Below are 24148 nucleotides of genomic sequence, written 5' to 3'. Positions count from 1 at the left end.
GTCTAGACTTTCCTTCAAATTTTACTCTGTAATTTTAGCGTTGGTATGTCATTGTCACGTAACAGACTTAAAGAGAATGGAGTCGAGACCGTTCTCCGAGTCAAAGATACTCGGACCGTGGCTATACACCCGTCACTGGCACAAAAAGCGATTCGTGCACTAATACACAACTTTAAGTGCACCGGTTTAAGAGACCGCTTATAGGGTCCCTGTGAATCATCCCATGTGTACTCAACGCTCCATTTCTCCCTCTTTTCCTCTTTCAATTCCCCCTTTCCCTTACCCGCAGTGCAGGGTAGCAAACCGGACGCTAGACTCGTTGACCTCTCTGCCTTTCCTCTCCTTGCTCTCTCTCTCGTGTTTCAGCCGTTGTTTAGCCACTGAAAAAATTTCAGTACTTCCGGATTGACTCTTTTTTTCATCTAAAATGTGCATTGTAGTCGTTTTTTACCCGTAAATAGTTAACTAGATTCGATTAGGCGCTAACTGTCAAATTCCACGACGCCATCTCGAGTGGTAGCGCTTACTTCAGAGCAGGGTCACCACCCGCCTTTCGGCCAGGGCTCCTCTCGCGCTAAGAGGGGTCCTTTAATTTTATTTATTTATTGAAGCATAATTTGCAAAAGAGTTTTGCTGGTGGGCTAGTTCGTATCGTTCTAGTACTCTAGAAATACAGTTTATAGCAATACTCCTCGTTATGGTGCCTTTAAAGTGAACCCAAGCATAAGCATCCAGCATTTATGCATTCTACCCGCAATAAAGAGTGCTGCCGCCGCTGGCGGGAGTTGAACCCGCGACCTTTTTGCTTAAAAGCAGAACTCCTTAGAGTCCACTGAGACATACGCTGGGGCGGGTAACTATATCATACCCGTGTCATGCTCTTCTGACGTCATGCTCTTTTTTTTTTTTTCGGCGAGGAAAAGCCGAGTGCGTGACCAGATGCATTTTGGCTCGGACCTCGTTATTCGCCCTTTGTTTTTGCCGCCGCCGTATAGCAGTGAAATGTGCGAGCTACCACTTGGCTCTTTCTCTCTCACCTCCTTGCTTTTTTTTTTTTTCATGGTCAGTCCTCTTCGGACTCAATTCTCGAGCAGCTCGAGCTGCTTGCTGGCTCGTCCTAGCTAGGTAGAGTTGGCGGCGGCGGCAAGTGCGGGGCGATCGGGCAAAGCCGAGAAAGAGACCGTGAAGGAGGGACCGCGGGCCGGCCAAAGTGGCTTCGAAAAAATCTGGGCGTAGCTGGCTCAAAATGGATTTTGCCTCCCCTTCGAAGAGTGCCGCCGTCGCACCACTGCTGGCCGCACTTCGTTTGTTCGCTCCATCTTTTGTGTGCTCCCCCCCCCCTCTCCCCTCCCTTCCTCCATTCGCTTAACGTTTTATTTTTCTCATACCTGATGTTCTCTTTTTTTTTTCTTTTTTACTGACCGCATCATCGTTTCTTCGACGCGCTTGCGTGTTCGGCAATCGCGTAAGAAAGTAGGGGAGGTAGGCTGGGCGGTCGTGCTTAGCTTGGCTAAGCGCGTGGCGTCTACCTATAGCTCCTCAGTGCGACTCGTCCGTCGCATTTCTTCTCTTAAAGCGAAGAACGCGTAGCCGGCAGCTAATTTTTATTTCAGCTGCATGCGCGGAGAATGGACAGCACGCTGCTTTCTATTTGTATCTCGACGCGTCTTTCTTTCTTTCTTTCTTTCTTTCTTCCTTTCTTTCTTTCTTTCTTTCTTTCTTTCTTTCTTTCTTGTTTTTGGGCGCTTCTCAAGGCACCTTTCGGGAATCGCGACGAGCTTGGCCACTCGGTTAAACAGCGGGGGGCGACAGAGCCTCTTTCGCGGTGATCTAATACACTTCGATATTATTATTCTTTCACGAGACCCCCTTTTTTTTCGTTTATGTTTATGTCGTTGTCGGCGCTTGTCTTCTTCCCTTTGTCGACGTGGTCTCTGTGCTTCTCCGCTGCAAGCCTCCCTCCATGTGACCCTCGCCGTCGACGTCATATTCTCGTTCTGTTTTCCTTCGACTGATGGGCGTGCGTACTCGCGTCAGACTCGGAAAGAATGTCTTTTGTGCTTCCGCAGAATTGAACGTCGCGCTGCGCGAGCGGGATTTTCAGATTATGCCAGAGATGAAGAGGAGAGAGAGAGAGAAAGACGAGAGAGAGAGAGAGAGAGAGAGAGAGAAATACGAAGGAGGGCGATGCCCGTTTCGCCGCGTGCTTCTGATTACACAGGCTGGTTCTCGCAGTTGCAGCTATCGAATAGAGAGAGAGAGAGAGAGAAAAGAAAGAAATACGGTTTTATTCTTTTAGCACCCTGCTGTATATAGATCACTTTGACGCGCGTTCGGAATGATAATGGAAAAGTAAAATCGTTTCCCGCCAGCGTGTCCTGCTGTTTTCGAAGGCGCGACTTCGGCATCTCATCGTCTGCGTATACTGCTGCGTTTATGGCGTCGTGTCTAGGCGGTGATTGATCGTTAACCGTGAGGCACGTTAAGAACGTAACCTTATTGATAATATGTATACGCAGTTGTATTATCTGCTCTTCCAGCGCTGAGCTGAGTGTCTGGCGTCATTACTTGGTTTCTCTCTGTTGAGGCAGTATTTTGGCGGTGCTGTATATCGCTTACATTTCAAAAGATGCTGAGCCGAGTTCGGTAAATTTTACCGTTTCCGTGCATTGGATGATGGGGTGCCCCATTTCAAGGACATTGTGGGCTTCTCTTCGGTCACTTGTGGGCGTGGACCCAAACTTGTACCTGTCATTCCACTTTGGTGTTTGATTTGTCATTGCTTCATTGGTTTTCTCGCCACGTAAAAATGTCAGTTAAAAATTAATAACTTAATTTTGGGTAAACTGACGCCGCGTGCTATACGTGCCATCATACCTGACATACGCCCACCCCCACAGTTGAAAGTTAAAACTGTGCCACACAACCAATGCAAAGAACACTCGTGTACTGTGCATTGGATGCACAGTACACGAGTGTAGCGAAAGTACACGAGGTAGCGAAATTAAACCGGAGTCCCCAACTGGCATGTAAAGCACCAATTCTTTTTTTTTTGTTAGCTTTTCTACGAACCAGTTTAGGTTTCGTTTGCCAGAGGGTGTATATGTAGTGACGTCATGATGCAGACCGTAGTCACGTGGAGGCAGACCGCAGTCACGTAGGAGTCATTATATACGCCGTTTATTTCTAACGAACTGGGCGTAAAATAAGCAAGTTCTCAGCGGCGTGACGGCTAGATGCGCTCGTTGTCGTCTATACTATCTCGGTTCGAGCGATTTAATTTTCCAATCGTGAATCGCGCAATAGTGACGCGAATAGCGACAGCAGCGCTGCCTGTTTTTCCGCAGAAGGCGAAGCACAAACTTTGCGCGTAAATCAACCACGCACCGCCTTCGCACAATTTCGCCGCCGTCATTTTTGACGCGAAAACAGAATTTCCATTTAACCGAGCACTGCGGCGTGAGGACATTTAATACTCTCCTAATGAACCGTGACTAAGATGTATGATTGAAGTTGACTCGAGCGAACAGAAAGAATAGAAATGTTATACCATCCAGGCTCTCATTCGTTAGAATTTGATGCTCTTCCGTGATATTGTATCCGGGAAGAAACCTAACAAAATGTTTCTTCTGGAAACGTTACATATGCTCAGGGAGCAGTGAAAACGCCACGTCCTGAGGAAGTTGTTTATCGAGCATCACTTGTTTCTTCTTTGCTTTGTTTCATTTTAGGCTATAACGCACTTTACCATATGGGATAAGAGTTCCATTCGTCTATTATGCATTCTGTCCTGCTCACACTACATATGAAGGAGGCAAAACTATTGAGGGAAGCCTAACTTCTGCTAGACATAGTTTGAAGTATTGAGCAAATGCTGTATTCATTACTGCAACATCGGTGAAGCGCTCTTAACTATAGGTTTGCCATGCCTGTCCTCTCTGTCGATTGCGCCGTCATCGTCGGCTCCCATCAACACATTTCAATTTTAACTTGCCATACCTCGAATAAAAACGAACTTTGTCGCAGGGCCGTCACTATAAGGACCAAACTTTGCCTATGCGGCGATATGCATTAGGGAACCGTACGTGCTCACGGCTGAGCTGTCGCCCAATGTTTTCGCTTGGCAGGCAATATGTGCGGTGTTTTATGTGACACGATGACTCTAAAAGTGATGGCGTTGCGGCTTTGTATTCACTTCGATGGGCACAGTAGGCAATACTGTAACGGAGATTGAATACGTTGTTCTTATCGCAATGAGGTTGATCTTGAGAAGGTAGCGCCATTATATCAGGAACAAGCAGGCGAGGGAGATGGTGGTGTACTCTGTGAGACCCTGCTGCCGTTGTAGGTGAATGTGTTAGAAGCCGGAGAAGTCGCTGAATTGTCTGGTAATATTTATGATTGTCGTCCTCAAAACGATGAACTAGAGTCATTTACGTTGCGAACAACTGAGTGTCCGTACAGGACACTGGACGGTCAGTTTCCTCAGACCTTTGTTAACGACAAGATTATCAATTGTTACGGCGGGTTTACCTGCCTCGCAGACGCTTTTCCCCCTGTCAACTGTCTGACTACACCACTCTAGTACGTGACGTCAACTCGAACTGGTTAGTAGTCCTCGTGTCGGAAAACAATGACGCAACCACTTCAAAAATCAATCAAGTACGAGTCCCAGCGGGCGAGCTGAAAGTTGGCCTCCCCCTTCCCACGGTAATTTTCAAAATATGCCGATATGCACGGCATGTCAAGTGCGAGACCTTATGGCAGCAACGGCCACGTCGAACGTGGCAGAAATCGCACAACAAAAATCCGTGGCGGCGAGAGACGTGACGCACTGTAGAAGGGCGCGGTGGGCGCACTCTCTGAGTCATTGTGCAACATTAAAGCACATCGCGTCCGAGAGTACGAAAATGTCCGCGCGTTCGCAAATGGGTTGGGCAGCGGACGGAGGCGGGACGGGAAAGAAAAGTTGAGAAAGATTTCCAGCCTCGCTCCTCGGACATTTTCCTACAGTGCGCAGTCGACGGACTGCTCGGGGCGCATTCGATTTCACCTTGACAAGCCATTCTTCATCCGTCTCCGTGGTGCCGCGTCGGACTGCATTCGCGAATCGAAAGCGGCCGGTCTGCCGTCTCTCGCTCTCTCTTTCTCTTTTTGGCGCCTTCGTATCTATCTCTCTCTCTCTCTCCTTCGCGGCCACCGCACTCGGTGCAAATCAACGCCCACCCGCCGCCATGTTTGTCGCTCCGTCGAGCTCCTAAAAGGAGAGCAATGAGGTGGAGCGCCGAGTGATCGAGGTAGGTGGACACGCAGGAGGAACGAGGCCCGCCCGACGGCATTGTTCTTTATGTCTGAACCTGACCGATGCCGCCATTGTCGGGAAGAGCAGTAATATCCGCGGGACGGCCAGCCTGGATCGGTTGGTAGCGGCGTCGCGAGCGTCGTCGCCAAAAGAAGATCAAACTGCCGTCTTCAAAAGCAGCCTGCCGGAGGAAGCCACCGAACGTCGGCGTCGTTGGCAAGAGCGTGTGGAGCTCTTTATACGCACGTTTTTATAGTTAGTTGTATGCAGTTCTTCAGAAAGATGCAAAATGAACGGAGCTCGAGAGACAGACGTCGTGCACGGCGGGGCGCCCACTTATATGATGGCAGTGGAAGAATGGCGTTCCAGCTCCTGCGCAATTTGCGGGTGTCGAGATATGTGTCAAGGAGAAGCAAGCTGCCTCTGGGGAATTTCGTATAGACAGTGTATAGAAAGATCAAGTGCACTTCAAGTGCAACACACTGAGGATGAGAGGACCCGTCGGGGTGGCTCAGTCAGCTGAGGCGTTGCGCTGCTGAGCACGAGATCGCGGGATCGAATCCCGGCCGCAGCGGCCGCATTTCGATGGAGGCGAAATGCAAAAACGCCCGTGTGCTTGCGTTGTATAGTGCACGTTAAAGAACCCCAGGTGGTCAAAATTAATCCGGAGCCCTCCACTACGGTGTGCCTTATAATCAGAACTGGTTTTGGCACGTAAAGCCCCAGAAAAAAGAGGAAGAAGAATGACGATGAGGAGGAGGAGGAGGCCTGCATCGCGGGAACATAGGGAAGGGGTCATCATCATAATCATCGTCAACATGAGAGAGAGAGAGAGCAAGGAGAGGAAAGGCAGGGAGTTCAACCAGACGAGAGTCCGGTTTGCTACCCAAACGAGATCGTGCTTGTTGTGTTGCCTTGAGAAACAAACAGCCTTGGAGTTTCAAGAGAGAGAGTGAGAGGAAAGGCGGGCAGGTTAACTACAAGCGAGTTTTCAGTTTGCTGCCCTACACTGGGGTGGGGGATTTAGGGGTTGGAAAGAGTGCAAAGAGAGAGAGAGAGAGAGCGAATAAAAGAAAAAAAATCTAAAGCAGGAATGATATCTATATGTTATCCCTGTTCCCACTGCCTCTGACACTTGCAACAGTGCCTCCAGAAATGGGTGGCAATCAAGACATCGTCTCTATCTGTCCACCACCACGCAGCGATAGTTACACTCATGTCCGAGTGTAACTACGGTTACAATGCTATACCGTGCCCTACTGCAGGTATATTCAGATGTGCCTTGACTTTACGTAAGAGGTCCCAGACATCGCACAGGGCTGCGCTCCACGCTGTTTTCATTCTGTGCCTCTGCGTACCGTCAATGCTGCTCAGAATAAATGAGTCAGAGCGCGAGGCAAAGGAAAGTACCGGCTCGTGCCAACTCCTCCCTTGACGCCTATTGATTTTATTTTTCTTGTTCCCTTTGTGCACCTTCAGCCTGTCTTTTCTCGCCGGCGCTTTGACTCGCCGCGGCGGCCTACGTTTTCTGGCGCCTCTCGCAATGGAATCGTAAGTGACAACGCTTGTGACGTCACGGGAGCTCCTGCCTGTGCCGTATCCATTGCCTCGTATAGGAAGCGAGAAGCAGCGTGCGTGGGCGTCTCGTTTTCTCCGAACCGTCATCTGCCGCGTGTGATGTTGGGTGTGCTTGGTTCGGATGATCGAAGCGGTCCAAGGTGCCGCTCTTGGTTCCTTTTTGTCTCGTCGCTCGTAAAAATGTGAGCGCACGCGATCTTGGGTGTGATGCAGATTGTATTCGTATAGAATAGGCGCGCAGACGTGAGCAAGGTCAGAAGAGAGTAGGCGTCTTATACAACACGCTTAACCATCATGCACCTCCTCGCCCCTTCACTGCCTGCTCCCAAGGCCACTGTAATTTGTTAGACCTCGTATTACTTGGCGAATTCAGATCATATTGCCGTTATTTAAGCACTTTCTAGTAAATCTGCGTACCTCCATAGCATTTGTTAAACTGAGCACTGAAGTTTTCATTGAACAGACATAGAGGCTCAGCATCTGTGGCGACAACTGATAGCTGAGCACGAGACAAAATACTTAACAGGGAAACTATTTAGCAAATATCAAAATGTCACGTTCCAATCCACGCACCGCGAATAATCGTGGCTTATAAACAAACCCGGGGCTACCTATATGGTATTGCTCACGGATAAGCTCCAGAGTCGCCGACATAGGGCTTCACTGTCAGGCAACAGAGCTCCGCCCGGTCAGTTCATACGGACGTTTTGGCGTAGGTTCACGAATATTGTTTAGCAAGCCCAAGTAACCAAACCCAATAAGTTTCCTGACTGTATGCCAACAACTTATGATGTCGATTTCTGGAGATTTTGAATTCCGAGACTAAATTCTAGTTTTTAAAGGACAGCGTCGGGAATCACTATGGCAGGTGTAGTCAATGATGTCAAATGTTCCCGGATGCCGTCAGAGATCGTTAGCAAACACCACGTGACTATACCATTTTCGAGTCGGGAGGGCTGGGGAAGCTAAATTGGGCTGAGAAGGGGGCGGGAGATGGGAGACCAAACGGGGGCCTTCCTTTTTATTTACTGAGAAACAGAAAGAAATCATGCGAGCCTCGGCGTCTACATATGAGCGCTCGGCGGTGACTGCGTGCGGCATCTCTTTTGACGACTGCTGCGCGTTCGTTATTATTTTTTTTCTCTCTCTCTTTTCGCCAGGGGGAACAGCTGTCTAAGCGTTGCTTTGAATTGCCGCTGCTGACGTTTCCTGGCCACTCCGGTAATGAGAACGTGTAAGTAACGACTGATGGGGAGGGCCTCGTGTGGCGTCGCTTCCTACAGCGCTGCATCAGGTGCCGCGCATTTCTCCAGGCCGCTAATTTTCCCCGAAAGAAAACACCTGTAAATGACGGCGTTCCGCTAACCGCGATGTCACCGGAACACGCAACCAACCACGCAAGCCAGAATATATGGGTTTCAGGTTTGTGTCGGGCATTCATCATTTTCATAGGGGTTTCTTTCTTTCTTCCTTTCTTTTTTTTTTTCTCGCGAACGAATGAGCGCATACCAGAGATTTTAATAATTCATGACGGCCATCTCCTACTTAAAGAAAAATAATATTAAAATATGTACCCCACAACTTTCACGCCAAAGAGTCCCACGTGATAAGTATATAGCAGTCGACTGTAGGTCTAGTTGGTGAGATTCTCTAGTATTATAAAAAAAAAAGCAACGCGGTAAACACTGAACACAGAAGTATACGGTTCTGCCACACGTGGAAATGGGATGGGAAGGGCACAATAGTATACGCGAAGCCGCCGTAAGTTTCACGTACTTCCGTTCTCTGTGCGGAGTGCTATGTTTTGAGCAATCGACGAGTTCCATTTGAACATTTGAAATCATGTGGGTTTTTATACGGGAACCCGAATAATCATATGTGAAATGGAACGGGAAGAAAGCCGCAGTATGAGCGTGTAAAAAACAATGCCCGGCAGAGAAGTGTGGTGCTCACGATACTGCGTCAGCGTTATGCGGAAATATTCGTCTGCTTCCTTACTTCCAATATTTCGCGATAACTTACATTAGTGAGAAGAGCTCTGAAAAGTCATGCTTGGCAGTGAAGTATGTCACTCATGGCACCGGTCGCGCGAGGCATCGTTATCATCATCATCACCATGATTACACCGTAGGACGAAGACATCTCCCAGCAATCTTCTATTGTATTACGTCGGCTAACTCCCTTCTATATCTGCCAAATTCCAAATCTCCCCCACAGCACCTAATCTTACGCCGTTTGTTACTGCGTTTTCCACCCCTTGGTATACCCTATTCGTTACTCTAATAGACCACTAGTCATCTTCATCTGCTTCTACACATTACGTGAATCCTCTATTCCTCTTAACCTCAACCTAGAGTACCAGCTACACTCATTTCCTTTATTTCGCTCGACAACTTACCCTGTCTCAGCTATAAGCGTGGATTCACACGACGGGGCGAAGCGCTGACTTAGTGTGCAAGGCGAGCATGACAGTAAGGCTCAGTGCCGCCGATTCCGTCGAATTGTGCATGTATGGACACATCATAGATAAGCTTCTAGCGGCTGCATTCGTCGCGGGTCAACCACGGTCACGCTCCTCTGCGTACTGATTTAGCGACCTGCCCCGTCGTTGGAATTAAAACTGTCACTCGCGCAATGCATTTTTGAGCGCGGATAGCTTTTGCGCGAATAGAGTGCCTCTACAATTGGCCCGGGCTGGCTCTCTCGATTTAATGGAGGGGGACAGATTGAAGGAAGCGAACGGATGAAGAACAAAGCGAGAAAGGAGTTGCAGCCACACGCACAAGAAGAAGCACTCGCTCAAAGATGCCTTTGTATGTGTTATAGCATATATACGGGCAGACGTCTTTCGCACCGCGGTCTCCCGGCCTGTCCGCCGCTGGCGCGAACGCGGTTGAACTCGCCGGTGCTGTTCGTGGTTCTGTTCGCGGGCGCATTTTCGCGATTCTACGTAGGCGTGGCGTTTTGCGTGTGCCCCCGCCACGTCGAAGTCGCGCGTGGGCTGGGCTTGACGGTTTTCCTTCGTTTTCATTATTATTTCTTTCTCTGTGTGGCGGTGGTGTCGAACGAAAGGGGCGAGCCGCCGCCGCCGCCGCGCTCTTCCTAATTCCGAGTGACAAAGCCAGATGGATGCGCGTCCGAGTCGCCGGTCCGGAAAAGCGCGCGCCAATGCCACTGCATGCCGCCTGCTTCGTGCCGTGTTTTCTTGCGCTGCATTTTCTACTATACTTAAGCAGCAGAAAACAGAGACGGCGCCGATGATGACGAAGGGCGCGACACGCAACGCAGGCCGGAAACGTACTTACGCGTCAGTCACGAATGCGACCAACGCCGACAGCGGCGTTATATATAGGGGTCGTCGCTTCCACGCCTGTCTAGTGTGGAGACAGGTTTTATTGCCGGCTCACGGACATCGCCATTATTTGGAATATTACGCGAACAATTTATCACTTTCGTGCGCAGTTACATCACACTGACATCATCATGGAACCCCGAACGCTTGTGTACTACTATTTTCATGCATATGATTATATTGCAGTATACCGTGCATTGTGCTGTTTCAGATATATGGTAAACGGCAGTGTTGACGGTTAACTCAAAGATGGCGGCACTCGAACACATCCGCTAACTAGCGACACTTGTTAAGTTCAGCAACGTACTGATTTAGATTAGCGGTGCTAGTTGATCGCCTACTCTCGTGTTCTGCATGTGTTTCGCGCTATTACCGGACGCTCGTCTGGTTGACCTCCCTGCCTTTCCTCTCCTTGCCTCTCTCTCTCTCTCTCTCTGGCGCGTGCGCTGTTAGATGTATACAGCCAGAAGTCTTCGACGAAAAAAAAAAATGAGTGGAAAAGCGACTCGTCCAAGATTTGAGTTCAGGGTCATGCAATGTCGTGTTCGCCGCGTCAGTGCGACAAAACTGAAAGGAAAGAAACAGGTTGTACAAGATTGATATGTCTTGTATTGTTTTAGTAATGGCCGTTATAATACAGGGTTTTATTTTGCTCGATTCCATCCCTTTCGTATGAACCTATTATCAACCACCGTTAGAGGCCGGCCGATCCCAGAGATAACGTAAGTGGAGCGTCGCTCGGACCACTGACGAAGCTCAAAAAGGAATAGCAATGGTATAGAATCGTCACATTAGCCCGGAATCCATGCGAATGAAAAAAAGAAAAAAAAGAAAAAAGGAAACAGATACAATGTGAAGACAACTGCATTTTTTTCGCGCCTCTTTTGTACCTTTATTAACCACAAACACGTCGGCTGATCAACAAATGTATTTGATTACCTTTCTTTCAGCTTATTCACTTTAATGACAAAGTTCATAGAACGTCGATGCTCTTTCCAGTCTCGATTGAAAGTACCGCACCGCTTTCGCCTAAAGTTGAAGGTCGCCCAATCCGCCCGAAATGCCGAGCAATGTATGCGCTATAATGCATGCGTAGCTTCACTTCCCTGTCTGCGGCGTGGTCGACGGGGTATTAAACTTTCGCCACCTAGCGATCGCTGCTTCGGAACAGCAGATCAAGGCACAAACGAGGAAGAATCGATAGAAGCAGCTACGCGGAAGATCGGATGCAACGACCGGTGACAAACCGACGAACGGCTTCGTATGCGCATACTCGTACATCACACAGCGTCTGCTGGCCGCGGCGATGTTCGTTCACCTTTCGTGGAAGAGTTGACGGCAGGCGCGACGAATAGAGTTGAAGGGGAACGAACAAACAAAAGAAGACTCCCCAGTTTTTCTCATTCCTCTACCGGTGCCGGGCCACGTATCCGTTGTCGGGTTTCCAACGCCTGCGTGATGCGAATGGTATGCTATAGCAGCGCGCGGATATACGTTATTTCCGATTCAAGAAGTCCGCATCTGTCTCTCTCATTTTTTTTCCTCAAGAAAAGAGGAAGCGACGGCCTTCGGCCTCAGCGCAGTTCATTTGGCGCTCAACGATGATTCTCGACGACGCGCGGCTCGCGCGAAGGGACAGGCGGCCGCCTCGCTTTTTGGCGTCTCTGTTCGAGCTCGTCTCGGCTAAATACGGAGCGGTAGTAGCTTTAGCGGCTACGGCAAAGAGTATAAGCGAGGCTTGCTCGATCTCCCCTGTCTGACGCAACTTTCGATTTGCGCGTAAGCTCCTTTCTCGGTGCCCGCACGTATATGCTACGTGAAAAAGAAGGCGGTGCCGGTCGTCCCTATGCTGCTGCGACTTCAACTGTACTCGACTGCCAGCGCAGCGAGGGAGACGCGTTGTCTTCCGGCTTCTTGCAGACGAAGAGGAGAGGCCTCTTCGTTCTGTGTCTGCATCTCGAATTTTTTCCCCCTGTCTTTCTCTCTTGTCGCATTCTTTCCTACTTCTTCCTCTGGCCGCTTCGACCGAGCGCGTTGTCGTTGCAGGTTTATTTGGGCGTGGGCGCGTCCACGTCAAACGAGGAGAAGAAGACATCTCACTTGTCGGCTCTGTCGAGGCGCGCCATCGGACTGCAGCCGTCGCGGCCCCGCGCGGTGAAGTGCTCTTGCTCGCGCCACCAACGCGCGCGCGTGTCTTTCTTTTCCTATCTCTTGTTTCTCGCTTTATTTTCTCTTCTTCGTGCCCGTCATTCCTTTTTGCCTTAGGTCGACGCGGCCAACGTGGCCAGATGCCACGCCAAGGTGTGCGCTCCTGCTAGCTGCTTTAAGCTCTCGCGTCTTTATTTCTTCATTGGTCGTTAGTGGAGACCGACACGTTTACAAACGCTTACGCGCGAACCACCAGCTCGAGAGTTTCGGACGAGCGCAGTTCGCTCAGCCATTCATAATGGCGCTATGCCTAAGACCCTATATGCTTCTACGCCTATGTTTCGCCTACACTATATAATCTCGAGGTACGTAGTTGGTCTCCTCGTGGGAAAGGTTTAGCAAAGCCGCATGTTTCCAGGTTAGCAATAGGTCGAGACGCTGGTAACCTTGACAGACTTACAGTAGCAGAATCGCTCGTAAGGAATGCAATTGAAATAGCTATAAGAAGAGTGTCCTATAAGAAAGAATTTAGCACACCGCGGTCGGCATAATTCGCGGCCTCCGTAGCTTCTTCACCTCACGAGTAAAGGGGTACCAGACATGGCTTCTGTTTTACGTTTACGGCTTTTTGTTTGTAGCGTTGAAACTAGTAGTTAACATTTCACGTGCGTGGCGTTTCCCACTTCAGGAAAAATATCTAGTCCTTTAGAAGATGGCGCTGATCCGCATATTACATGCTCCAGTCTTTCATGTTTCACCGCTTCAATGGGTCCATTCAAGAACAGCATGAAGTGCAGGCATGAGCGGAGCATCCCAACTCGGCTTCAACGGTCATCGGAGATGGCATGGAATTTCTCTTCATGAAATGAGGTCCGTAACAGCTGTATCCCTATAGCTATGGATACCACAGGATTTTGTTTACGAAGAGTTGGAACACATGATACTACAACGCTCATGGCATTTTGCTCCCCGTTGTAGCCTCTGGCTGCGATTTACTTTCATTCATACCTAATCGAAATGGCTAACAATGGCATGTGCTATATGCCTGCGGCTGCCAAGAAACTATCGCTCTATTATTATACTAGTGTCCCTGGTTCTGCTTGCAGAGAAATCCGATCTCGCCAACGCGTTAAAGGCGACTATACGACCAACTACCGTGCATTAAGAAACTATCGGAACCCCAACCTCACCGTTCGTCAGCCCACAGCTCAATAAATACGCCACTATACCTTCTACAACCGTTCACCCTCCGTACCTCTTGAGGGTATACGGAGGAATTAGCTATATAAACGCTGACAAGGAAATCAGTTGTTGCCCTGACGAAAAGAAGTTTCTCGTCAAAACGGTTGCTTGCTATCTCCAAGTTGAGGCTTTCCTTGTTCGGTCGTTTTTGATCACTTCATGTCTCCATCCTCTAGTGAACTTGTTGGCTACTAGATCTTCATGCAACTTCATAGGCGGACGCCTGTTCCAGCGCCTGCGCATGTTCATCAACTCTATTTTCGATGTTTTCATTTTACTATTTTCTTCCCCAACATAGATGATGCATAGGGCATAGGGAGATCAACAGGACGCCTCCTCTGATTAAGAATACGTCACATTCTTTCACTCAACCTCTCTCTCCCTCTCTGACGAACGATGAAAAGCCCCAAGCGTCGCAGCTCAATCTGCAGCTATCCGCAGCGGTACTCTCCACGTAACGTTAACACCATATACATCTAAGTTTCTCCAGTACCAAGACCAGCAGTGCTTCCGCCATTGCGAACGGGTTACGCGCCCGAAGGTATAGTCGAAGCGCTTCGTTCGCCCATTTTTTTTTTCTTTTTTTGCAGCGCTAGCAACGGCTCGTCGCTCTTCTTGAAAGACCCGCGCAGAGCCCTCGCCTTCGAACATTCAGCGCCTAGCTAAGCGGTTGGCAACGCTACACCTCCCCCCCCCCCTCTCCCCCCTCATCTAACTCCTTAACCGTACGCGTATAAGAAGTGTTCTCGAGGAAGTAACGCTCCCTCTTCCTTCTCATCTTAGTCCTAACATACACCTCACTCAGTGTTCAAGACGCTTCCAACGAACTCCAACGGATCGATGCTGCGACTAGAAGCAGCTTCTGTTGCCCTTGTGCTTTGGGGGAGCGCATAAAAAAACTGCGACAAAGGTCGAGGTTGAAAAAAGAAAAAGGGTTAAAAAAAATGTCGAGGAAGGGGCGCGAGGTCATGTGGCAGCGGCGACGTCGGCTGCAAGGAGGGCAGAACGTCGTCGCCATGAGACAGGCCTTTATGTGTGGATTGGTACGCGGGCTATTCTTCGCTTAGGGTTAATCACCGTCAGCCTATACTAACAATCAATGTCTGGTTGTTTTGACGGGAAGCGTAAGAAGAACATCGCGGACTTGACTTATATCTGTCTGCGCAATGCTCCGTTATTCCCAAAAGAAAGAGGGAAAACACGGGGAATGCGGGAGATGGAAATTCAAGACGATGAGCGACACGAGAACAAGGTGACAGCAGGAGCCAACGTTTCGATAAGTGGACTTGTCTCCTTCAAGGCGACATATATGCTCTCATCTTTTTTCTACATATATGTCGAGCATATGTCGCCTTGAAGAAAACAAGTCCACTTGTCGAAACGTTGGCTCCTGCTCTCGATCACCTTGTTCTCGTGTTTCTCATCAAAAGAAAGAGAGACGTACATATTTTATTTTTGTTTTGGTTTTTTCTTTTCTTGTAACTTCTTTCGAGAACTACTGTGCTACAAGGTTCTTGGTGAGAGAGAGAGAGAGAAAAAAAAAGTCAGGTGACTCATCTGTTTTCGGGAGGCAGACTGCATTGATAGCCTTAAGATGGAATTTAGCTGAAGCTGACTCACCCGAGAAAGAAAGAGAGAGAGAGGGAGAGAATAGAAAAAAGATTATAATGATGATAGTGAAGACTCTCGTTATTTACAACGGCTTTTGCAGCTTTTAAAATGACAAAAGGCCATTTCTTAGGGGCTTGACTTGGTAACTTTTTATTCGGCTTAGAAATTAGGACATCTAAAACCACAAACTGACGACTGCGAACCGCGACTTGAGGCGACAAACATTATTTGGTGCGCGGGAAGCCCTTCAATAAATTTTGGATATCGTGGACATTTATTAAGACACCTTGTACATTTTAGAGACAGCCTATTTGAGCATGCGCTTAACTACTGAAAGAAGCTCACCTTGTCATTTTCTATTCATTTTGTCCGGTGTACGCGCAAGGAGAGAGCCTAGTACCACTGAATGCAACTAGCACAGCTCGAGTTACCGTAGAGCTCCAAGTCGGGCTAGTTGGTTGACATGCATGGTATAATTTTTTAACTGCGCTAACACACACTGACAAGAACGAGGCAGACAAGACGTGCGCAGACTCGCAACTGAATGTTTAATGGGTGAAAATGACATATATACAGAGAAAAATGAACACATATGATTGGCAATCAACCATGGATACGTTGACGTCATACAGTAGCATCTAAAAACGCCGGTGACTGCGCGGTGACTGCGCACAAAAACCGTGACTGTGCACCACCCGGATTTAATCTATCCTTAACACTCCGTACTTCGTATAATTAACATCTCGTACTGATTATGTCAATGACTCAGTTTAGTCGGTGTTGGTGGTAAAATTACGTGCTTCTTTGCTTGTCTTCAGAGAAAGTTAATGAAGAAAACGGCTGCTGCTGAGTGCATCACATTTCCTGCATATTCGGTCTACCCGTAAATTTCTGGGTCTTTAAAAAATTGGGCACATTAATACTTAATGGGTAAATATAATTTTGCTGTCTCGTTGTTTCCTACTCCTTGCGCTCACAGTGTACGCATGGAAGATTGTCTACTATGATGTGTTGGTATCATTGTGGTTCGCCATTGAATATAAACATAAAAGGGTGTGGGGGGGACGCGTGAACTAGAAACCAGCCGGTGGCTTCTTGAGATTCCCACGACCGTACGTACCCACGGTGACACAGAGACATACATGGGAATGGCATAGGTGCAAGGCATTCTCTTCCCAAGCTTACCCCAGTGACAGAGTTCACTCGAGTTAAGAAATAATCTAATATTATTCTCACAACAACATAAACGCAGCACCAGCGCATTTTTTTTATAACGCTGCCCTCCACGTATTCGCACACTTTCAAGTAAACACACCAACTATACTGCACCTGTTCTTTCTGTTTATGTTGTTTTATTTTGATCGTACGGCGCTTCTCTGAAGCAGCACACCACCACTACGAAGACATCGACGCGCGAGAATGTTTTGTTGGGCCCGTTTCAAACCCTGTGTACGCCGCCTTCCGCTATTCGCCGCCGCCATGTCTTCTTCCCCCCTGTACATTTCAAAGACCGGGGCTTTCCCGAGGCGACCCTCTCGCCTTCTCACTACCGCAGCCCTTTTTTTCCCTAGGCTTTGGGAACGGAAGGGTTGGGCCACGAATCTCCGTACGCTGTACCTCCTCTATTTTTTCAGCCCCGTCATTTTTTTCAACGACGTGACTTTCTTTTTTTCTTCTTTTTTTTTTTCAACGTATATTTTGCTTCGCTCACTGCATTACCACTCGTTCTGTGCCTATTGGGTTGCCTACCCTAACTACCTCTCAACATTTTTTTTCCTTACGCCATTTTTTTTCAGCCCTTCGCTTGTGTGTTTGCGCATCAGTCTGTACGATGAAAGAAAGACATGAAAGAGGGGAAAAAATGGTGGAGGGAGCTGCGTATTCAGTAGGGTGAGAGCTGCAGGCTATATTTGCTTTCTTGTTTTTTGTTCCATGTATTTATAGATTGGTGTTTCGCAAAACTCATTCACCCCTTTCGGATCCCAAAGCCGTATCTTTTTTTTTTCTTTATTTGGCTCGAGCTGCCTGCACTCGGCATTATTTTTTATGCAACGAAAGCACCTTCCCGTTCTTTGTGTGACGCCGTACGAACACAAGGCAATCCAGTGTGTGTGTGTGTGTGTGGCGCGGGTTGAGGTGAGTATAAAAAAAGGGTGGGGTTGTTATAAAAAATTCCAGATGAAATAAAAGCTCGGACGGAATGAGGGGCTCTGTGTGGGGACAAAAAAAAAAGGGGGGGGGACCATCTATGCGCTGCATGAGAATGACCCCAATGCCAACATCCCTGTTTGTTGCTTGAGACTTGCGAATTTCTATTTTGAGTGCTTTTAATTGCTTACTCGGGAAGACGCCTGTCCCCCTGTCTACGTTTGGTTTGTTTAGAGGGCGAATTGTTGGGGGGTGCCAGCTAAGCGTTTCGTGCATGCGTTGTGTTTATGTGTGCGCACGTGTGTGCTTTTTCTGTGTTTCTTGTGGAGCCTGTGTACGCATAGCGCGCGAAGTCGCCACAGTGTTCGTGCGTGTACAGGAAGCAGTGTTTCTTTCTGCTGTTGGAGGAGATGCTATGTGAGGCGTCGCTTGGGGGAAAAGCTTTCTGACTCGGACTAAGCGAAGGGAAATATCTGAAAGTGTCGAGGGGTGTTTAGTAGTTCTACGTTACATTTGTCGACAAGGAGTATATAGAAAGAGAGCAAGGGGGATATGGAGGTCAGAAAGCATGGAGGTCAGAAAATTCAGTTTGCTTTCCTACAGTGGAGGACGGAGTAGGGCGAGGAAGAAAGATAAAAGGAATCAAGGAGTAATTAAAATTTGTACATGGCAAGAGCGTAACTAGAAAGATTCGTTCGTTTTCGCAATAACAGCATAATTCTCAGTTTCGAACACGTTTACATTCTTTTTGTTCTCTTTATCATCGCATTCACCTGGAGTATCAAGCTTAAGAAAACTAGCTTGGTACTAGTTTGGTGACTTAGTATCAACTAATTAGTATTGTTGATACTAGTCTCTCTCTCTCTCCCCCCCCCCCCCCTTGCCCTTTATCATGGCTTCCGAAATGTTCTATCAGGGCTCCTGGTAATTTTGTCCTCTCCCAACGCTTGAAGAGCTGTTTTACTAACTTAGCAAGTGGAACTGGAACTACATTAACGATTGTGCAAGGTTCTTCTGGAAAGTACGTTTCGCACTTGCTTTATGATCATACCATTTTGGCTATGCTTGTTCTGACATTATTTTACTCTGCTAATAAAATGTCTTGAACTTGTCGCACATTAGCGAAGCTTCCAGGTTATTGTTTACTAAGAAGCGGCTAATAGCTCTCTATATTTCAGTGTGCGCGCCATATGACGAACATATGTTGGTCCAAGTAAGTTTATCTCTGCAGCCGTGGATTAAACATGGCTATAAGTATTATAACCAGGCTGTAAATGCGTACTGCACTCTAGTTCTAGGGCACACAATTCCACTGTACCGCTATTATACAAGCTGATCACAAAAGCTTAATATCATTGAACCAGCATTAAAGGCATTATTATAGATATTACTAGGTGGCGGTGGTATCATTTACCTTGGTGGTATCATGAAGCGCCCCCCCCCCCCCCCCTCCGCTTTCCAAAATGAGGTAAAAGCAAAAGCAAAAACAAAAACAAAAACAAAAAAAAAAAAAAACCGTCACGAGCTGCTCCTTGCCGACAGATTAAAATTCATATCAATTCTCAATTCCGCAACTTTCTGCAAAAGCTTGCCCATCGACTGCGAAGAGGGAGAGCGAAATGCAGGTAATCCAACGGCGTACGCGTCTTCTTTGCTACCCTACACTGCGGCATAACGGGACACGAACAAAGAATGAATGAAAGAGGAGGAACACTAGGCACACAGGCCTGTCGATCTCAGAAGTTACAACAATGCCCGCATTTCTTTCTGAGTCTACGACGTACGAAGCCACGGTCGAAGAATATTCGCTTCTGAAGTAGGTCTTGAGTCCAGCTGGTTTCACGTAAGCTTAGTTTACGTAAACTCGAAGTGAGCGGGTCGAGTCAGAAGTCGAGTTGACCCAGCCCGACCCGGCGGCGTTTGCATGCATCTTGCCAAGCGGGTTGAGCGAGTCAACCCACCGCTTGCAGGCGAACTGATCGAACTCAACCTCGATGACTCGCACGACTCGACCTGCTCGACTTTACATGAACCTCACGACAAGATTTCGGCTCGACTAACCGGCTCGACCCAACTTTACCGGATTCTCGTAGAAGCTTTGCAACATACGAAGAAGGTCGCGCTCAACGTCGTAACGAACACAAAAACACATTAAGTTTCATGTAAAACACAAAAAATACAGTTTCGGCAAACTTTGCTTCAAATTTACAGACCTGCCGTATAGTCCTTTTTTTTCTGTATTATGTAGAAGTGGGAGCATGGGAAGGTAGGCTACGTCAGAGCCGGCTGCCCCAAAATCCCAGATTTGCTACGCAAGAAGAAATAAAAATAAAGACGAAAACCTCAATAAACGCGACACACACACGAACATAAGCGCGCAAAGATTGTCTCGTCCACGGTCATCAGCACCAAAGGCATAATTTTGAGCATCTACGTTTAGGACTGATCAATGTCACATCAGTTATTCCTTTTCCTTGCTAGTTGCGTCACTGCCGCTTTTCCTTTCCCTCCCTGCCCCCTCCCCCCGAACCTAAATCGTCTTTCTATATTTTACTTCTCTTTCGTAGGCTTCCGTCTCTCACCCCTTTCTTTTTCGCCGTACAATCGCGCTTCCCTCCCTCGCCCGAGCCTCGTCTCCAAACGCGTGCGCACGCTGATGCAGGCTGCGCGAGAAGTGGCGGTTACGTAAAACAGGACGCAGGAGGCGCTTTTCCCTTGCCGTCGCGGTTGGAAATCCTGGGGTCAAAGCACTTTTTTCTTTGCCGCAACGGCGGGCGCGGCCCGTTCGCGGGCTCGCTTCTTTTGTGCGCCTTTCCCTTCTTTTTGGGCTGCCTGCATGCGCGCGGGCGACGGCGCGAGCAGATGTGCTCTTTACCCTTTTCGCGACCTTTGCCCGCGCCCTGCGCGCGCGCGCGCGTGTGTGTGTGTGTGGCGTGCGCTTGCTGCCTGCGATCGGAGCCGTGAAGATTAAAGAAATAAAAAGATTGTCAAAGGAAGAGACGGGAATGTTACGCGGAACGACGAAAGGCAAACAAGACTCTTTCGTATGTGTGTGTGTGTACGCGAGTAAAAGCAGCCTGTAGCTCGCAGACGTTGCGGAGATTGGCGGCAGGCGGGATTTCCCGTAACGTTGTATCGAGACTAGAGAGAATCGAGGATTCGCTTGCCACGAAGAGAGGATTTGTTTCTATCGCGGCCCCTTTTATGCTAAGCGATGTTGCTGCGCAGAAGGGCCGCTTGCCTGTTGGCACTTGTGTTCGTGGGGAACATCTATGAGGTCACTTTTTTTTATTTTTTGCAAAGCCTGCGAGGTTTTTTTCTTTTTCTGGATACGCAAGTATTGGAAAAATGGTGTGAATGCATTGTTTCGTATTTCGATATACGTCTTCGGAGAAAAAGGGGAAAACAATTATTTTCCGAACGGGGTGAGAGAATCGGACGTTTATAGGTTGAGCGTACAGTGGAGGAAATATCGGCGCTATAAATGTAAAGTCAAGTGCCGTATCTCAAGACTTCTTGAACATGCAACTTTAGACATCAAATATTAATTATTACTGAACCGCTTCCGCGGCAGCATAACCTGCGTAGTTTACCGTTGTCTGGACGGAATTGAATTATATGGCTTTCTAAGAAGCGTTCCTGCGCGTCGCGCCGTGCAGTACTAGATGTAGGTCAAAGGGACTATTTACTGGTTATATCGTGATCAGAGCGGAGGACGACATTTCCACCGAGTAAGTACCGCCTCTTGATGCGATGGGTAACTGCGAAACACGCGACGTGTCCGTATGCATGTGCTAGTATGCCGTAGCGCTTAAAGCTCATTTTTCAAACAAAGGGGGTGCGGCGACACGTTTTATACACAAAAAGAGCATACGAACACACTGACACTTCGTTGCGTTTTCGCCATTTTACACTTTGAGCAACGTTATTAGGCAACCAACGTTTGAAAACTTAGCCCTCAAGTATTAATATACTCTGGCAATAAAGATAAATATAACGCCAGTAGAGTTTGTTGGCGATGTGCTGTACGTTTATTGAACTATCACTGACAGCTGTGCCTCTGCAACTTCCTGCTTTAACACTTAGCAAAGGAAGTTGACTTCTTGCTGGCATGCACGCATTGGTCTGATGCGGATTCGCGTGTGTGACGTCACGGCTTCAAGTGCTCAGGCTCAGGCCTTGTGAGCTCCGGAGGCCAGAGATAGCCTTGGTGCAACGCGAAAGCACAGTAAATTGTGGATTTTTCGCGGGTCATTGGCTTTTCTCTAATTCCCTGATTCCCTTATCATTATCATCCATTTCCATGCTTCTGTCTCCTCCTTTCTAAGAGTAGGAAGAAGCAGTGTCCTTCCCGGGGGCAGTTGCCAGCCCGCTCCGTATTTTCCCATTGCTCTCTTTGAAGCGTATGTATGTTTTCACACCAAATAATAAAAATAAATTCGCTAACTGCAACTGACCGCCAAACTTCGTGTACTAATTCCTATGTGTTTTCTTTTTTTTTTTGCTATAGGTTGTTCCACCTTCATTTTATTGTGATTTAGTTATTTGTGCATAATCTACATAATTACCGAGGAGCCTTTTAGAGAGGCTGGTTTTGATCGAAGTTGCCTATCGTGCATAGTATCCAAATACAATAGACAACAGCGACTCCATAAGTAGGAGCAAGATGATGTTCCTCATCTGGGAATGGGCAATACACACTATCTGACGTACAGATGTTGCGACTGAATTCAGTGCACCATGTTTGCCTGAACTTTCGATTAATCTCTCTCGCTTTCTTTTTCAGGGTGCACTGATTCTCGGCGGAGACTGGGCGACCTCTCAGCAATACGTGTGGTCTTAGAAAATGCGTGATAACCGGAAATCGCCATGTGACACCTCGAGTACCTGCCGAGGTAAGTAACTGCGAGCAGCGTACAAATCACGGATGATACGACACGGTCATCCTCTCACTACTCCGAAACTTTCACTCTGGTCGCAACATGCTGCCAAAATTAGTCAGCGTAAAAGTTTCACAACGAATGCTTTATATTGTGAACGTAAGTGAGGAAAAAAAAAAAAAAACGACGCATACACACAGGTCGATTATGTCTACGCCTCTTAGCGTTTTCAACTCGTACTAAAAGCATCAATGACATCTTTTAAACTATTAAGTGGCACCGGCTTCTCTTCTGCACCAACTTAAAAAATATATATATAAGAACGATAAAGCTCCGTTTGACACGTCTGAAACAAAACAAAACTAAAACAACGAAACAGCAGATTAGGGTTCACAGTAACTTCGTCGCATAATTTCAACCGATGGCGTGACGGTGATGCAAAATGTGCCACCGCATTGCACACGGACGCGCAATCGATGCACGATACCAATCCTGACGTGGCACTTAGGGCCAGGTCGATTATGGTTAAGTGCGACGAGGCTAGATCTGCAGACCGCCAGAGGTATACACCCAGCCTTACCTGCCAACTGCTACGCACACCAGAAAAAAGAAAAACGAAAATGAAATTCTCCGTCTCGATATCTCAGAATCTTCCGGTTATACGTCCAGAGCTTCGTAGTTCGTTGGCCTCCGTGCATGACAAACACAAGAACCCTTCCGCGTCTTCCCTCTTCAAGGGCAAATGTTCGTGTGTATCGGGAGTCGAAGTTCAATGACTATAGATGCGTGATCGCGAGAGTTGCGGCAGAGAAAGGAAAACCGCCGCGCCCTTCGTCCATTCCTCGCCTCGCACAGAAAGGTCACATGCAAACTCGCTCTCGAATAAGCCCCGTTCGATTTCAGTCCACAGCCGAGTCAAGTTCTCGCTATTTCTCGCGGCTGGGCACCGCTGCCGCCGCCGCCGCTCGGTCAGTCACCGTCCGCGTCATTGTCGTCAAACACACGCGGCATCTTCGGCGCCGCGCATTGTGCGTCCGCGCTTGATATTCTCACGCAACAACAACACCCCGGTGTTGAGTGGCCACTCGTGTAAAGGTAACCTCGCTCTCGTCAATCCCCCCCGCTCACACCTCGAGTCATTTTGGCGTGGAATAAGCTTCCTCCGAAAAGTGCCGCATGCACGTAAGTGCACCAGAGAGAACAGAACGACAATAAAAAGTGCCATGTGCTTACTTTCCCGCGAAATTTGTGCGCTTATAACGTTGGTGATGCGGCACACAGGCGGAAAGGGGAGCCGCCGAACAGCGAACGCGTTTTCGCAACTCGAAGCGATTTTCGGCTGCTTTTTGTGGCTGCGCGTTCCGAGATTGGATGTTGGCAGTTTTCTGCGCGCTTGGTTTCCTTTGACTGCGGAAGAGATGACCTTAGTAGCGAAAAAATAAATATAACAGCAACATAAAGTGAAACGAGCATCACCTAGCTGTTGCTCTTCCTTCACCGTGTGCTGTCGTTTTGGGTGGGCGCAGCCACATAGCCGACGACTATTTGCCCTAATGGCCGGTGGTTATATTGGAGAATGCACAGTAAAACCGCTGAGTAAAAAAAAAGGAAAAAAGAGTGAGAGAGAGAGAGAGGGGGGGGGGTTATACCATCGACGACGCGTTTTCAGTGTCATTTCTCGTTCACCGCGCTGTGTGTGCGTGCGTGTGCTTGTGTGCGTGTGTGTTCTTGTCTGTATTTCTTCGAGCCCTCCCGTGGCGCTGTGTCTCCACTTTTCGTTGCCTCGGCGCCTGCATTTACCGGGGCTATTTTTTTCCCAAATGCGGGCTGGTCACGCGACACCCAAAGCCCGACCTCTAACACACACTCACGTAAGCCGCTAGCATT

At 48.2% G+C, this 24148-nt stretch overlaps 1 protein-coding gene across 4 annotated transcripts in view; it reads left to right on the top strand.

Annotated features, from left to right (window-relative positions):
* LOC119446553 (uncharacterized) overlaps positions 1-24148 on the top strand; it is a 531274-nt gene that overhangs the window by 200714 nt on the left and 306412 nt on the right. For all 4 annotated transcript variants that reach the window (XM_049664212.1, XM_049664209.1, XM_049664210.1 and 1 more), the window contains one exon: positions 22168-22276. The gene's annotated coding sequence lies outside the window, so the exon portion shown is untranslated. The remainder of the gene's footprint in view (positions 1-22167; positions 22277-24148) is intronic.

The sequence above is a fragment of the Dermacentor silvarum genome, chromosome 3 (genome assembly GCF_013339745.2).
Source record: "Dermacentor silvarum isolate Dsil-2018 chromosome 3, BIME_Dsil_1.4, whole genome shotgun sequence".
Lineage (NCBI taxonomy): Eukaryota > Metazoa > Arthropoda > Arachnida > Ixodida > Ixodidae > Dermacentor > Dermacentor silvarum.
The sequence above is the reverse complement of the archived record's forward strand: the minus strand, read 5'-3'. Positions and strand labels throughout refer to the sequence as shown.